Raw genomic sequence first — 6,452 nt, 5'->3', positions numbered from 1 at the left:
AACCGGGTTTTACATTCTACCCACCTAATTGGGAATTTTGCCCACAAAATTCAAATGCAATTACCTGAGAATAAATGCGGATAGTCCTTTCGCATCTCCGACTCAAGTTCCCAAGTGTGTTCCTCAACACCGCCTCGACTCCAAGCCAATTTGACTAATGAAACCTCTTTTCCACGCAACCGTTTGATACTAGTATCATCGATTTTGACTGGAGCCACTGGAAGCGTCAAATCTTCCCTTAACTGAACCGACTCAGGTTCTAACACATGCCTAGCATCAGGGGTGTACTTCCGAAGCTGCGACACGTGAAACACGTCGTGCAGGTTCGAAAGATGAGGTGGTAGAGCCATCCGATACGCCACCGGTCCAATCCTCTCCAGGATTTGAAATGGACCAATGTATCGAGGATTCAACTTCTTTGTCTTAATCGCCCTACCTACTCCCGTGGTCGGAGTAACCTTAAGGAAAACATGATCTCCTTCCTCAAATTCTAAGGGCTTTCGCCTCTGATCGGCGTAACTCTTTTGACGACTCTGCGCCGTAAGCATCCTATCACGGATTTTCTTGACTTGTTCAGTAGTCTCAGCTATCATCTCCGGCCCTAACAAGCCTTTCTCTCCAGCTTCATACCAACATAGCGGAGATTGACATTTCCTCCCATACAAGGCCTCATACGGAGCCATTCCGATGCTCGCATGATAACTATTATTGTATGCAAACTCCACTAATGGCATATACCGATCCCAACTCGCCGGTTGGTCCAAAACACAAGCTCTCAACATATCCTCTAATGTTTGGATTGTCCTCTCAGATTGACCATCTGTTTGAGGATGGTAAGCCGTGCTCAAGCTTAATCGGGTTCCAAAAGCTTTCTGAAATGCACCCCAAAACCTTGAAGTGAAACGAGGATCTCTATCAGCGATTATAGTAGCAGGTACACCATGAAGTCTCACAATCTCCTTTATGTATAACCGTGCTAGCTCCTCAAGGGTGTAGGTCATCCGAATGGGTAAAAAGTGAGCTGACTTCGTCAGTCGGTCCACGATCACCCAAATAGCATCAAAACCAGCCCTAGTCCTTAGCAATCCAGACACAAAGTCCATTGCAATACTTTCCCACTTCCATTGTGGAATCTCTAAAGGTTGCAACATCCCGGAAGGTCTTTGATGTTCAATCTTTACCTTTTGACAAGTTAAGCACTTTGATACATATTCCGCCACATCATTCTTCATACCCGGCCACCAAAACATCGCCTTTAAATCATGGTACATCTTAGTACTTCCCGGGTGAATGGAGAATCCACTTTTGTGTGCCTCCTTTAAAATATCATGCCTCAAGGTGTCAACATCCGGCACAATAATCCTACCCTTGAATCTCCATAACCCATCTTTTTCTTCCGACACTCTCCATTGTTTTCCTTGCTGAATAGCCGGTAACACCTTCCATAACGCTTCATCATTTTGATGAGCCTTTAGGAGTTCGGACTTAAAATCACTTGAGATCTCTAATCGGCTCAAACACAAAGTTCCGGATACTTCTCGAGCACCAATTTTCAGACTCTCAAATCCCTTGAGCAACTTCTCCTCTTGAAGCATCATCCAAGCCGCATATAATGACTTCCGACTCAACGCATCCGCCACTACGTTCGCCTTTCCCGGATGGTAATGCAACTCAAAGTCGTAGTCCTTTAACAATTCCATCCACCTTCTCCGCCTCATATTAAGCTCTTTCTGATCAAAGAGGTACTTCAAGCTCTTATGATCAGAGAAAACTTGGAACTTAACCCCATAGAGGTAATGCCTCCACACCTTCAAGGCAAACACAACTGCAGCGAGTTCCAAATCGTGCGTAGGGTAACTAACTTCATGAGGTCTCAACTGTCGTGAGGCATACGCCACCACATTATGATGCTGCATCAGCACGCACCCTATACCCTTCAATGAGGCATCACAATACACCTCAAATGGCTCATTCGGCTCGGGTAACACTAACACAGGTGCAGTGGTCAACTTTTCCTTCAATGTCTGAAAGCTCTCCTCGCACTCAGGAGTCCAAACAAACGGAGTGTCTTTGCGGGTGGTGGGCGAAATTGTGAACTATACTTTTTCACAACTCTCATAATCCCCGGTAATGGCTCCAAAAACTTGGTAGCTCAATACCATGGCATTACACAACTTCGCACAACTAACCAGCAAGTGCACTAGGTCGTCCAAGTAATAAACCTTACGTGAGTAAGGGTCGATCCCACGGAGATTGTTAGTATTGAAGCAAGCTATGGTCATCTTGTAAATCTTAGTCAGGCAAACTCAAATGATAATGATGATGAACGAAAATAACACAAAGGTAAAGATAGAGATACTTATGTAATTCATTGGTGAGAACTTCAGATAAGCGCATGAAGATGCCTTCCCTTCCGTCTCTCTGCTTTCCTACTGCCTTCATCCAATCCTTCCTACTCCTTTCCATGGCAAGCTCGTGTAGGGTTTCACTGTTGTCAGCAGCTACCTCCCATCCTCGCAGTGAAAGCTAATGCACACACTCTGTCACAGTGCTGCCAATCACCGGTGTGGTTCCCTTCCCTACTGGAATAGAATCCAGTGATTCTTTTGTTCTTATGTATTTTCAACGGTGGAGTTTCTACACACCATAGATTAAGGTGTGGAGCTCTGCTGTACCTCGAGTATTAATGCAATTACTATTGTTCTTCTATTCAATTCCGCTTGTTCTTGTTCTAAGATATCACTTGTTCTTCAACTTGATGAATGTGATGATCCGTGACACTCATCATCATTCTCACCCATGAACAAGGTGACTGACAACCACTTCTATTCTACAAGCAACCAAGGCTCTAGTGAATATCTCTTGGATTCTTTAATCGGAATCTTCGTGGTATAGGCAAGAATTGATGGCAGCATTCAAGAGAATCCGGAAGGTCTAACCTTGTCTGTGGTATTCTGAGTAGGATTCAATGACTGAATGACTGTGACGTGCTTCAAACCTGTAACCTACTGGGCGTTAGTGACAGACGCAAAAGAATCACTGGATTCTATTCCGGTAGGGGAGGGAACCACACCGGTGATTGGCAGCACTGTGACAGAGTGTGTGCATTAGCTTTCACTGCGAGGATGGAAGGTAGCTGCTGACAACAGTGAAACCCTACACGAGCTTGCCATGGAAAGGAGTAAGAAGGATTGGATGAAGACAGTAGGAAAGCAGAGAGACGGAAGGGAAGGCATCTTCATTCGCTTATCTGAAGCTCTCACCAATGATATACATAAGTATCTCTATCTTTATCTTTATGTTTTATTCATCATCTATACCCATTTGAGTCTGCCTGACTAAGATTTACAAGGTGACCATAGCTTGCTTCATACCACCAATCTCCGTGGGATCGACCCTTACTCGCGTAAGGTTTATTACTTGGACGACCCAGTGCACTTGCTGGTTAGTTGTGCGAAGTTGTAGTGATCACAATTTCGTGCACCAAGTTTTTGGCGCCGTTGCCGGGGATTATGAGAGTTGTGAAAAAGTATAGTTCACAATTTCGCCCACCAAGTTTTTGGCGCCGTTGCCGGGGATTGTTCTAGTTTTGAGCAAGCCTTTGGTAACATCAGTGCCAAGATCCGGCAACAACATCAAGTTTTTGGTGTTATTGCCCGGGATTGTTCTTGTGTATGGACAACTGACGGTTCATCTTGTTGCTTAGATTAGGTATTTTTCTTCAGAGTTCTTAAGAATGAATTCTAGTGTTTCAAGGTGATGTTCTTATCATCACCAAAGCTGATTGATCATCATCAATTTAGCTCTTGAATGCAATGTCCTGCTGAAGCTTAGCTAGCTATGTCTAATTCCTTTAGACTAAAGCTTTAGACTAACATTGCATGATTCCTGGAATTCTCATTAAGAATTTTGATATCTTTATTTTCTTTTACACTTAATTTTCGAAAAAAGCAAAAAAAAAAAAAATTTTACAAAATCATAAAATCCAAAAATATTTCTTGTTTGAGTCTAGTGTCTCATCTTAAGTTTAGTGTCAATTGCATGTTTTTGTTACATTTTTCGAATCCATGCATGTGTCTTAAAGATCTTCAAGTAATTCTTGATGATCTCTTACTCTGATCTTTGAATTCTCTTGACTTGAGTGTTTATGTGTCTCATATGCATTCTCATTAGTGTCAGTAGTATACAAACTGCTAAGTTTGGTGTCTTGCATGCATTGTTATTTGATTTTATTTGCATTTTGATTATTCCTTATTATTAAAAATCCAAAAATATTTTTAATTTGTGTCTTTTCAAGTTAATAATACAAAGAATTGAAGATTCAGAACATACTGCAGAGGAATCACACAGAAAAAGCTGGGCATTCAAAAATGCCCAGTGAAGAAGACAGACTGGCGTTTAAACGCCAGCCAGGGTGCCTGGCTGGGCGTTTAACGCCTAAAAGGGTAGTAGTTTGGGCGTTAAACGCCAGAATGTGCACCATTCTGGGCGTTTAACGCCAGGATGGCACAAGGGGGAAGATTTTGTTTTCAAATCAATTTTTTTTCAAGTTTTCAAAGTTTTTCAAAATCAAATCTTTTTCAAATCATATCTTTTCAATCAAATGTTTTCAAAATCAATTTCTTTCCTTTTTCAAAGATACTTACTAACAATTAATGATTTGATTGAACATTTTTTGCCTTTTCTGTTGAGAAAGGTTTTATGTTTGAATCATATCTTTTCTTGTTAGGCAAGTCATTAATTTTTAAAATCATATCTTTTAAAATTGTTTTCAAATCATATCTTTTAAAATTGTTTTCAAATTATATCTTTTCAATCATATCTTCTCAATCACATCTTTTTCAAAATAAGTTTTCAATCAAATCTTTTTAATTTCTAATTTCAAAATCTTTTTCAAAAATCACTTGATTTCTTTTCCATTTTCATTTTCGAAAATTAAGTAATGTTTTTCAAAAATGTTTTCAAAATTTTTCACTTAATTTTCGAAAATTACTTCCCTCCTTCTCACATCTTTCTATTTATGGACTAACACTATCCCTTAAGGCAAAATTCGAACTCTATCTTCTTTGTTAAGTTCGAATTTTCCACTTCTGTCTTCTACTCTTCTTTTCCTCTGACACCTAAAGGAATCTCTATACTGTGACATAGAGGATTCCACATTTTCTTGTTCTCTTCTCTATCTTATGAGCAGGAGCAAGGACAAAGGCATTCTTGTTGAGGCTGATCCTGAACCTGAAAGGACCTTGAAGAGAAAGCTAAGAGAAGCCAAAGCACAACTCTCTTTAGAGCACCTGACCGAATTCTTCAAGGAAGAAGAACACATGGCAGCCGAAAACAACAACAACGCCAACAATGCAAGGAAGGTGCTGGGTGACTCTACTGCACCTACTCCCGACTTCTATGGGAGAAGCATCTCTATCCCTGCCATTGGAGCAAACAACTTTGAGCTTAAGCCTCAATTAGTTTCTCTAATGCAACAGAATTGCAAGTTCCATGGACTTCCATTGGAAGATCCTCATCAGTTTTTAGCTGAGTTCTTGCAAATCTGTGACACAGTCAAGACTAATGGGGTTGACCCTGAGGTCTACAGACTGATGCTATTCCCTTTTGTTGTAAAAGACAGAGCTAGGACATGGTTGGACTCACAACCTAAAGAAAGCCTGGACTCTTGGGAAAAGCTAGTCAATGCCTTCTTGGCAAAGTTCTTTCCACCTCAAAAATTGAGTAAGCTTAGAGTGGAAGTCCAAACCTTCAGACAGAAGGATGGAGAATCCCTCTATGAAGCTTGGGAAAGATACAAACAATTAATCAGAAAATGTCCTTCAGACATGCTTTCTGAATGGAGCATCATAGGTATTTTCTATGATGGTCTCTCTGAACTGTCCAAGATGTCCTTGGATAGCTCTGCTGGAGGCTCTCTTCATTTGAAGAAGACGCCTACTGAAGCTCAAGAGCTGATTGAAATGGTTGCAAATAACCAATTCATGTACACTTCTGAAAGGAATCCTGTGAACAATGGGACTAGTCAGAAGAAAGGAGTTCTTGAGATTGACACTCTGAATGCCATTTTGGCTCAGAACAAAATATTGACTCAACAAGTCAATATGATTTCTCAAAGTCTGTCTGGAATGCAAAATGCACCAAGCAGTACTAAGGAAGCTTCATCTGAGGAAGAAGCTTATGATCCTGAGAACCCTTCAATAGAAGAGGTGAATTACATGGGAGAACCGTATGGAAACACCTATAATTCTTCATGGAGAAATCACCCAAATTTCTCATGGAAGAATCAAGAGAGACCTCAACAAGGTTTCAACAACAATAATGGTGGAAGAAACAGGTTTGGCAATAGCAAGCCTTTCCCATCATCTTCTCAGCAACAGACAGAGAGTTCTAAGCAGAATACCTCTGACTTAGCAACTATGGTCTCTGATCTAATTAAGACCACTCAAAGT

The 6,452-nt window shown here is 40.9% G+C and overlaps 1 non-coding gene across 1 annotated transcript; it reads right to left on the bottom strand.

The window, feature by feature from the left end:
- Positions 1 to 5,726: 5,726 nt before the first annotated feature.
- On the bottom strand, positions 5,727 to 5,834 carry LOC112794023 (small nucleolar RNA R71). Its single transcript, XR_003198705.1, has one exon. It is a non-coding gene; the product is annotated as a small nucleolar RNA R71 (small nucleolar RNA).
- Positions 5,835 to 6,452: the final 618 nt, after the last annotated feature.

Source organism: Arachis hypogaea, chromosome 3, assembly GCF_003086295.3.
Source record: "Arachis hypogaea cultivar Tifrunner chromosome 3, arahy.Tifrunner.gnm2.J5K5, whole genome shotgun sequence".
In the NCBI taxonomy this organism is placed as follows: Eukaryota; Viridiplantae; Streptophyta; class Magnoliopsida; order Fabales; family Fabaceae; genus Arachis; species Arachis hypogaea.
This window is presented reverse-complemented; position numbering and strand designations above follow the sequence as displayed.